Genomic DNA, 11,947 nt, shown 5'->3' with positions numbered 1-11,947 from the left:
ACTTTTGTAACGTTACAGTTCTTTTCCTCCACAAAAGTCTGTTTCGAAAAAGTGATACACATATCCGTTACGAATAGCAAATACCGTTATCGAAGGCGTTTTCGAAGAAGCCTCATAATTATGATCGGCAGCATACTAACATTACAGTACTTTGACCCCTTGAAAGTCACTAAGTTATAATACGTATTTTCGTTTTGGATGTCAGTGAAAAAATTAAATTGTAAAACAAAACGTTTGAAAACATCCGTAAACAAGATTCGGCGTGACAAAAGTTCTGGTTATTGGAATTTACTTATTAACTATGTATTTATCACAAATATATTTCTTTTCTGCATACTTAATCGCTTTATGTGAATTTGTTCTAATTTGATTATTTATGCAAGATGAATTTTAACATGTACGTTCACTTTATACGATAGCAAAGCAAACGTTTGTTGAGGGAAAACGTTTATATCTATCTATCTCATCTCTCTCTCTCTCTCTCTCTCTCTCTCTCTCTCTCTCTCTCTCTCTCTCTCTCTGTTTACATGTGTTACATCATTTTTTTTTTAAAAAAATACAGTTGTTTGGCGATGAGAATGATTCGTGCTTAGATTAAGTTGCTGAAGGACGAAACATAAAGGACCAACCATGGTCGAGCCAAAAAATCATCCGTGCCAATCGTTCGTCCACCTAAGCGAGAGGCAAGCTTTCTCCTATCGGAAGACCAAAAATAATTGCTTGTTGCGCGACCTTGAGAAGGCGAACCGAACTGATAGCAGCAGCACCACGCAAAATCGGAAAATCTGAATCCTGAAACTTTGTACACGTGACTTTCGATCACGAAGCATCCGAGTAGACAACGCCTTGGGGCGATATGAAAGGCACTTTTGGCAAGTAGAAAATGCGTAGAAACGAAATGTTAGATGGAATTGTTGTACGAAACAAACGAAACCGCGTTTGTGCAACTGGTCTGTAGCTAGACAGGGCCATTGGACTCTCAAGAAGGCAAGAATTGTATGGAAAGTGATTCTTAAAACTAAGCGAATAAAATGACAGTATATTTTATCATTTACAAGGGCCCTCATCCGCTTACAATTTTGAAAATTACTTTCAGTAATTCTTGTCTTCTTGGACAGGAGGTGCATTAAACTTTTTGGTGTAGAAACAGACAGAATGCCCGCCTACCTACCACGTTCGAAAGAAGGTCATAGACAGACAAGAAAGTAATTTTCAAGAACGCAAGAACGGCAGTCGACATGGATATTGAGCAACGTGTGACTGAGAAATACAATCGGAACAAAGGACAAGATTATTCAAGAAACAGTAATTTTATAAAACTTCCTATAATTAACTCAAACTCAGTTCATCCTTTTATCCTCTTTTGTTTGTTATACTTTTGTATTATTCATGTTTTATATCGCTTTTCTGCCACTTGTAGATAATCGCGACTATGAAGATGAATGATGATCATATTAAATCTATGAAGGGATGTTATAAAAAAAAACAGCCATGCCCAGATGTCTACTCGAACTTGAAATGTTTGGTACGTACCGAGTGTATGAATGGATTACTAAACGACTTCGGCCTTCGAGGCTACGGTTTCAGTTGCAACATGCAGTATAATTACGTTTCTACTACTCTGAATTGACCAAAGCATGTGGTATGTATCCTTCATTTTACTTAAAAAGCCCCCTTTATACATGAGATACTACAAATAGTTTCAGGCATACCCTTGAATTCTGATTGCCTGGCACTTTTTTTTTTAACTAAGTAATGAAGTGACGTTTATATTCATATTAGGCCTACGACTAGCTCGAACTAAAAACTCTTGTGAAATACTGTGTATATGTTATCCTTGTGAAGTGAGGAACTTCATATTTTGCTAAGAAAATATGTATGAAAAATTATATTTGTAGCTACTACTTGAAGAATTCAAATTATTATTATGATGGAATTTCAACTTACGTACAATCTGCATATAATGTGTTATCGGAGAGGAGTTTTTGTCTCGCAGTCAATTTATTTTTAGTTGAGGAACTCGAGAGTAAGCTGGAAATATATAATGACCCACGTTGTGGTGTGCTGTTCGATTAATCAGAATTGGAGTGAGAGAAATCTGTAGTTAAGTTCATTCAACACGTCAATTTGTAACTGTGAATGCAAGTTTTCTTTGATTTAGCAGGAAATCAGTCTGCTATTGTTGTAAGTAATAAATGGAAATATATATATTTTCTGCTCGAGTAGGAATCCGCAGCCGTTATCCAATCAATCAGTTTCTCTGTGTGAAACTTCTGTCTAGGAAAGCTACATACAATTTGCTTTTAATAACAGCAGCTTCAAAATAACCTATCCATTCTTGTCATGCCAAGTAATGTTTGATTTTGATTTGTTATATTTAAATTTGGTTTTATGCCAGTTTTGGCTAATCGCGAAGACGAGGATGGGTGATGAAATGGCAAAATTGATGAAAGGACATCACAAAGAAAATAATGCACAGGCTGTGATCCGAACTCGGAACCTGTGGCGTCGTATTGCACTGTGCTAACCACTCCGCCACGGAGCTCTGCAAAATAATGTTTGACCATACATTGTTCATGAAATAAAAACATAACATATACAGTGGCTCACATTAGTAATCAAATACGTAGCATCTTGCTGCATTCCTTCACAATATTTGAAAATTAACAACATGTACATAAATATAAACGATGGTGAAATATTTATACGCATTTCTTAAAGTTATATGTAACTTTTTTTAAAAAAATTTGGGTGCGTCAGCACTTAGGCTATTTTGCACCCGCCACGTTATACGGGGTGCAGCCCCTTACCATAACAAATAACATAACTGTAATGTCGCATAACTGAAATATTAAAATATTCTGACTTAGGTTAAAAGCTGAGGCTGTAAAGAGGCACTCAGCGTATATGACAGAAAGCAGGAGAACACACAGAATTATACTGGCCATAGGGCCAGTCGCCAGAGTCTCGTTAGTCTGGAAAGAGCAGTCCAGGGCGTACTACGTGGAATGAAGTTGAGGATTGGATGTAATACGTGGAAGGTCACCCCTTACACCCCTGTTACGTTTAAATATTTGAAAATAGTTATTTATGTTTGGGTGTGAAAAAAGAGATCACTTTAATATTCAGACAAATCGTGAAAGCCTTCTGTTTCTGTTAAGCTACGTTTCCATTCTGACAAGTTCCAGACCCATGACGCGCAACATGTGCAGGCGCATGTTGCGCGTCATTCAGTGCACTGTTTCCAATTCAAAACTACTTCTGCAAAATACGCCTACAACAGCACCGGAGTGCAGGACTTGAGTGTAGCGTTGTTCCATTGTGCTTTAGAGTAGTCAGTGTTTCTTCTCTTGTATTGTAATAATTTGGTAGTGATTTAACTTGTGTAAAGATGAACAATACAACTATGGCGGGTTTTGTGGTTATGGCAGGCGCGTACCATGAACTTGTAAAAATAAGAGGCGAAAACGACCTAGATGGTGGATTAGAAGTTTTCTAGCGAAAAGAAATTCGGAAGGAGCATATAACTCGTTGATGAGAGACTTACGTTTTCAAAGTGGATACGAAAACTTTGTAAGAATGACTGTAAGTGATTTTGCATTGTTATTAAATCTTGTTGGACCACAGATTGTAGTCGCGTCGTCTGTTTCTACTCTAGTGCGCATGCCCCAGGAACTTGCTGCAGGCTGTTTCCATTGTCCGCGGCGCATGTTGTGCGTCTTAATTGTTGGGGCAATTTTGTCCCCGGCACTTGCGCCGCGGCATGTTGCAGACAATTTCCATTTCAACAAATGCTTGGCACATGCAGCGTCGCATGCCGCGCGTCATGTTGCGCGGCAAATTTGTGGTAATAGAAACGAGGCTTTACATCGTTTTTTTTTACTGGTCAACTACAGTGCGGGGAAGGAACAATTGATGCTACTTCCTGACTACATTTGTTACCAGTAGCTGCATTGCTCCCTGACTGAAGTACGAGAAAAATGGGTAACAAAAACAAAAATACAACATTTGACGAATGGCAGCTATTTATTTTTACCGTACCTAACCAAAGGGTACAGGGAAATTGAAAATGTTAAGTAGTATATGTAAGCGTACCGTGGGTGATGCAATAAAACGTAATGACAAGCAAAATGAGGTAGATTCCGTATCTCAGAAAATTCAACCAAGAGAAATAGGAGACTGAAATGAAGGAGCTTCAGTATAAAAAATCAAGACCCTTTCCTCATCCCGACCCCCTTTCCAAACCAAGAGCTCCGAAAGCAGCTGTGCAACTTGGAGTAGGCATTGGGACTGCTGTACGGTTCAGTAGCGTTTCGTCCGAAAGCGAAATTTCTAGAAAAATGCTACAGTTCGTCTGCGACGGTTTAATGAGTTGCGTTTTGTTCGATCCTGGCTGATGATGAGTCACACCTTGACTAACCACTGGCAGCGATGGAATTGGTGACTAGTATACCTCGGTTTACAACTTTTAAAACTACATTGCATAGACAGCGGAGTGCAGACTCAAGACAAATTGTCGAGAGAGAGGTCCCGGGTTCGATACCCGGTGGACGCACAAGTGGTTCGGATCCCACTTTAAACTGTAGGTCCAATCCCTATTAGCCTTAATGTGCATAAAGTGGACTTAAAACAACAAATCAAATCAAAACAAATCGTCGAGAGGAAGTGAACTTGGATCTAGAAATTTTAGTCATGGCTGATGGCAACACTTTCTTACTATCTGTCAACTACGAAGGTGAGATTTGCAATTTCCAGAGGGAAAGAAATATTAAAACAAAAAAATATATATTTTCTTCGATGGAGCATTTAAGAGTGTTAGCAAGAGTTTGCTTCATTAAACACTATTAGGATGGTAGCCCTCGGACGAAACGCTACTTGGTCAGGTAACCGTAAGTTGCCTGTTCCTGGAATTCGGACGCGAAACGCTGCGCCAGGTGCTGTACACCTGGCGGTTCAGAAAGCGAAGATGAGCATGAGCGACGAATGCTGAAACTGACGAAGGGACACTCACAGAGAACACTCATGTGCAGATCGGGATTCGAAACCGGGACCCCTGGCGTCGTAGTGCGCTGTGCTAACCACTCTGCCACGTAATATTTTTTATTTACTCATTTATAGCTACTTCCTTTTAAACTAACTAACTAACTCTCTAGCTTTCTTAAACCCGAAGGTTCATGGCTGCAGCAACACAGGCCTTCCATCTGTCCCTATATTGAGCAAGATCTATATACTCTTTTCCATCCCTACCGATTTCCTTTAGGTCCATGTCAACGTTGTCCCTCCATCTTCGTCTTGGCCTTCCTACAGGTCTCCTACCATCAGGTTTCCCAACAAGAATCCTGTAAACTCCTCTTTCCTCTCCCATTCGTGCCACATGGCCTGCCCACCTAAGTCTTCTTGATTTAATTATTCTAATAACATCTGGACATGAATACAAATTATGTAGTTCTAAATTATGTAACCTTCTCCACTCACCTGTCTCCTCATCCCTTTTAGGTCCAAATATTTTCCTAAGAACCTTATTTTCAAATACTCTCAATTTATGTTCCTCTTTCAATGTAAGGGACCAAGTTTCACACCCATTTAATACGAGCACTACATACAAAATTACTGTTTTGTATATTTTAACTTTTAGTTTCTTAGTTATTAAACTAGAAGACAAAAGTTTATGAAGAGAGAAGTAACTTGCATTTCCTGAATTAAGCCTACTCTTTATTTCCTCTTTAATATAATTTTCATTGGTTAATATTACTCCTAAGTATTTGAATTTGGAAACTGGTTCAAACGAGTTGTTATCAATAATTATATTTTGATTATTACCTAACACTTGGTTTCGGCCTGTAAGCATATATTTAGTTTTCTCTTTGTTAACTTCCAAACCTATGTCTTTAGCAGTTTTGAAAAGTATTTTAGCATTATTCTTAATTGTATTTATATCATCCCCTAATAAGTCTACATCATCTGCATATGCTAACAACTGAGTCACACCATTTAATTTTAGTCCTTCGTTAGTTTCTGTTACCTTCCTGACAGCATATTCTAAGGCAAAATTAAAGAGCAATGGATATAATGCATCTCCTTGTTTTAACCCATCATGAATTGTAAATTTGTCAGACACATAAATACCCACACGAATTTTACTTTCTGTTTCACTGGTGCATACTTGTATCATATTAACAAGCTTCTTAGGTATTCCAAATTCGACTAATATATTATATAATTTATCTCTTTTGACCGAATCATATGCTTTTTTGAAATCAATGAATACCTGATGGACATTTTGATTATATTCCCACTTTATTCAAGTGACTTCCTTTTACCTACACTAAAAAAAGAAATTTTAAAAAATGAATATTAGTCTTTTTTTCAACATGTCCATTGAGAATGTAAATGATCTGTCCCTTTTTTATTTTGTCAGGAAACCTTTAAAGTTTGACATTATAGTTCTTGGACTTTTGTCGCCATTGCACTGAAAGTTTACATCATTGCAAAGGTTGATATATCTATCTACCAGATAGAACACTGGAATTGAATGAGATTAGGTAGTTGTTCTGTAATGGAGATAACACAATTCCATTATAACTTTGTCATTCGGTAAAATAATCGATTACTTTGATTTCACTATTATTCAAAATGTATCTATCTGTTAAAAGCAAAAGTAAGAACCGAAGTCCACCATACCAGCAACACTACTACTTCTAAGCAGCTCCCACAATTGACTGAGGTTAGAATGAAAGTTTGTCTTGTTTTAACCTTTTGACGCCCAAGACCTTTTTCACAAGTAAGCCTCTGGGTACCGAGCCGATTTTGAGCAAAATGCAGAGTTTCAATTAAATAAGTGTAGATCGGAAGCTAATTGTCCTAGAGAGATGAGTGATATACCGTTGTACGCGGAATGAACCAGAGATTCAGACTATATGAAATTTTTGCAAATATGTGGCGAGGGGGAGGGGGCTAACTCTCAAAATTCCAAAATTGTGTTCCCCTCCCCTCAAGCATGTTCATGCAATAATTAACATATATTATTATAGCTAAAATGCAATTGCGCGATATATATAATTTTTGGTTGACTTTCCTTTTCCAGGTGGTTCGTGCCCTTGCCTTTTTTTCGGACATTCATGCAAAGGTTCTATTTTTATTTCGCGTCTACCACTTTCGGTTAATCGCGATGATAAAGGATGTGATAGGTGATGGAAGTGGTATAAAGACAAATGACCCATCCATATTTTTTGTTCTGTTCATGCATAATGCCTGCTTTCGGAAACTTAATTTATAAGTGACACACTTCGTTCGGTGGGGACAAGCCACGAATTGTTTGAGAGGAGGGACAAATCTCATTCATATACTAGATACAATCATGGACTATACTTGAAATGGCCTCCCCGATGGCGCAGTGGTTGCGTCGTCGCCTAGTAATCAAGGGGTCCCGGGTTCGATACCCGGTGGAGGCACAAGTGGTTCGGATTCCACTTCAAACTGAAGGTTCAGTCCCGATTGGCCTTACTGTGCATAAAGTGGACTCAAAACACCAAATCAATCAATCATATACTTGAAAAATGACGTGCTAAACACTACTTTCGGAGATCAGATGGACATGGCAATTTTGATATACAAGATGCACTTTTTCTACTTAGATTGTTTATGTCCAAATTGTATCCTAATAGATAATCTCGCAACAACGCAAAATGTTTAAATTGACTCGAATTCACAATGACTCATATACAGTGTGTTTATAAATGAACGGTGCGGTTTCAAAAATTAATAATAAATCTATTTATTACCTTACACGGACAAAACTTACACCGTAATCAGCAGCAACTGTCCAAGTTTATATAACTTTTTTTAAAATTGGTATAAAGATAGAAATCGAGAGGGGGCAATTGCCCCTCTGTGCCCCCTTGCAGGTGCTCTTGCCGTCTGGAAGAAATAGTGCACGAAAGACGTGAAAACTAAATCCATCTTGAGTATCCTTTTGTCTTGCTACTCTTAGATTCTGCAACCTTTCTTTCTATAGTCCAATGTTTGCCTTCCTTACCTCCTAGAATTGATTTCTGTACAAGTTTGAGGGCTAATCTACCCTGCCCCCTGTGGTTGTGCCACAACACCTTCTTCCGCCGTTGTTCCTTTGTGAACTTTCATCGGCTTCAAAATACTTCATTTTCTTCAAGAGCATAATATCGTTTAATAACCGGCGATATGATTCCTCTACCCTAAATTTCTGGAATAAAGTATAATAATATAAGGGCATGGAAATCTGGAAGGGGGGCGAGGATGGCCACCTCTCCCCTTTAGAAAACGAATGTCAGCTAAAAGTATATATTTCACACGTATAATTTGATTTGTCATACTAATTTACATTAATTATTATAATGGGGATGCAGGAATGCGATAATTTCGAATTCAAGTGGTGTTTCTTGAGGGGGCAACACTATTATCGGGTTAATATGCAATTGCATATGGCATATTTCTCTGATGTCCATGACGAGGGGGGCATTTTACCCCTCCCCTTGCACCCCGTGCGCACGCCTATTGCTACTCCTTTCTACACTAGTTGGAAGCTTTATTCAGTTTCGAGCCAAAAATGTAATTTAATATCAAATCAGGGTTGTTAAACGTCCACGAACCCATAAATTCTAATGGGTTCTATTGGGTTCCGCAACAAGACTGGAAACTTTTTTATCGCACAGTTTAAATTCGGTCCAAGTTGCGTATTCTTTCATTTCAATATGGAACTTAGACCGTCTTTTAAATTGATCCGGAAAGAAGGTCCCTTTGCCGTATTTCAATTGATCAGGAGAAAAGGTCCCTGGAACGATCTGAAATACATAAAAAGGCTCTTTACGGTCCAGATCCATTTATGCTTGCTAATATTCCCTGCTGAACCGGAATTGAATTGATTTAAAATTCCTGACCCTTTAACAACCCTGGTTGAAATTCATTTGTTTACAAACAACCATTTTTTTCACGGCTATTTCACATTAATCCCATACGATATACTGAGTTATTTTTCGCAATGTTCCAATGAAAGGTAAGAGATTTTGGCTATTCCTTTTTCTTCCGTGATGTTAAATAGATTATATTCGTCACGCGCCTATAACGTTACTAGCTAACATTTGTGAATTGTTCTTTCCTTGTAACGTTAACATCTACCATACTGAATTTATTTACGTTCCTTATGTAGATGGTATGTACCCAACTGCATTTTGTTCCGTTCCGCTACAGTGGTTTACATTTTGTTACATTCCTATGTAACGTTAATTAACCATATTGCCTTTCACTTCATTCCGTTACGGAGGATTGCATTCATTACGTTCCTATGTATACCGTTATTTACTACCATGTTGCATTTCGTTACGTTTTTTTGTAACGCTAGTATATACCATATTGCATTTCGTTACTACGTTCCTTGTAACTTGTAACGGTAGTATATACCATATTGCATATTACGTTATGTTCCAATGTGCTCATTTCGTTCCGTTCCTTTATAACGTTAATATCTACCACAATACATTTTGTTACGTTCCTTGTAACGTCAGTCTATAACATATTGCATTTCGTTACGTTACATGGGTACCAGCAGTGGAACCATACTTTTCCTCCTACAAAATGGAACGTACCGTGTAACGCAAATTGGGTACGTTACGACTCCCTGGTTCGAAAGCGCCAAGTACAGGAGTACCCAAGTGCATATCTTGCAGTGCAGATGGAAGCTGACTCGGTCACGTGATTTCCACACTCGTTGTTCGTTTGTTTAAAATCGCGGAGGTAGAAAGTCAGCAACACAGGTTAAATATACGTTATGGGTCAGCAAGTTGTCGGTTAAAGTGCTTCTTATGTGTGGAAGAGTATGTGCACGAACATTTGAAAGTGCAACGTCATTTCTATGGTGAAAAACAACTGTTTATAACGTGGGGAAAACAACGAGTACTCAGCTTTATCTACTGATCGTATTTCGCGCTGCAGTCGAAGTGCAATTCGAAAGACTCACTTCCAGTCCACGACTTCACGACCGCACTCCAAGACCATACTTGGAGGATGCTCGCTTCAAATACGGTCTTGCACCTTTGGGACACGGCCTCAGTTTTGTAGCAAGTTTGGTGACTCATGATTGGCGAAATGGAAGTTTTATAATGGAAAATATTAAGTGAGAAAACTTATGGTTTTCCTATTTTCGGTCGAAATGCGTCTAACGTACTATAAAAATCTAATGGTGAAAGGGGGGGGGGCAGAGATGCTTTGTTGGGTCTTATGCCCCCTAGCCCGTCCATGATAACGTGGACATAAGGGAAGAAGGGCGAATATTCTGAGGGAAAGTGACTCACTAGATGAATTGGTTCAAATGGTCATTGAGACCCATCAGTGTAACATTTGTAAGACAGCAGTAAAAAAAATTAAAAATACTTACAATCACCAGTTACTTTATTTGCAAAAGAAACTCATTTTGCCAATTGAAGGGCTCCGGTGTAAAACATGGTGAGTGACATTTTGGTAATTCTTGAGGTACCAATTTTCGAGAGAAATTGCCATATCATACAATTTGCATTGGACTCAGTGAAGCCTTCTGAAATTGGTAAACACTACACGAAAACAATTTATCTACAGTATAGCTTCATAATAACCTTTTTTCTTAATGAACTCAGAAATGACCAAAATGTCACTTAACATGCTTTACACCCGAACCCTTCAATTATCTAATCCTGAGTCTGATACCCAGTGGAAGCACATAGTGGTTCAGATCCTATTATAAACTGTGAGTCCAGTCCAGATTAGGCTAACCTCTCTGTGCATAAAGTGGACTTATAACGAAAACTTAAAAATTATTACTATTATTTTATGGGTGCACATGTAACATTGAAATTTTCGTTATGTGGAATATTACTTATTTTGTCCTGTATATTTCTTTTTTAGAACTAAAACATGCAATTCGTAGTTTTATACAATCTCAATTCTTTGCATACACACACACACACACACACACACCATATATAATCGTAATAATTGAGAATTTGGCGTTTTAGAACTTTACTTTAACATATTTTAAGAGCCCGGTCTCGGGCACCGTGAGCGATCAACAAGGTATTTTTTTCTCGTGTGACCCACGAAGGGTTAATCGTAACTGGGCCTGTAGTTTAAAGAATCCATACCACTGTACAACTTGCCTCCACCGGGGATCGAACTTCGGACCCCTTGTTTCAAATACAACAGCGGCACTACTACACAGTGACGGCGCCAGGGGAAAGAGACTGGAGGGGAAGGGTGAAAAAATATTGCAAAGGGGCAGATACTATATTACTTGAAAACGATGTATACGCATGCATATACACGTAGTATGTATGTACAGTACATGTGACTTGAAAAGAAAGGTAAGTTTGCTTTCCTTCACTGAAAATTACATGTACAATGTTAACAATGTTACTCACAAAGCTCGTTTTGATAGCAAGAGGCCATGTTACAAGGTATACCAATGCATGAACCGAAAGAAAATAAGAAAAAAAAGTCAAGTTGTAATATATTGGTACATTCGGCCTCCTTTCCGTGGCTACAAATACAAAAAATCACTCTGTTGCTTTTGAGCTCTACTGACGCGTCTAATAAACAACGTATAACAATAGCCGGTGGTCATTTCATCTTTCACACTGAGAAGCCTTCCTTTCCCTTCCCCAGACCACAAACGCTGCCTGCGGGAAGTGATAAATGGTCACCAGAAACTAAACAATCACTGCATTAAAGTGCGCGTCAAATCTCCTGCATATGGCCTTGAAAGCACCAGCGAATCACAGACGTGCGGCGTTGCCTAGTTCCGTGCTCTCCGTGACAAGGCGTTTCGCTCAAACACGCTGTCTCTTTTCCGTGTAAGACATGGCACCGCTGCAGTGCGCTGCTATTGGCTTTCGCCATATGCAGGAGATTTGGCGCGCGCTCTAGTAACATTGGTAGCACTGTGTTA

The sequence above is a fragment of the Lepisma saccharinum genome, chromosome 28 (genome assembly GCF_977018435.1).
Source record: "Lepisma saccharinum chromosome 28, izLepSacc3.1, whole genome shotgun sequence".
In the NCBI taxonomy this organism is placed as follows: domain Eukaryota; kingdom Metazoa; phylum Arthropoda; class Insecta; order Zygentoma; family Lepismatidae; genus Lepisma; species Lepisma saccharinum.
This window is presented reverse-complemented; position numbering follows the sequence as displayed.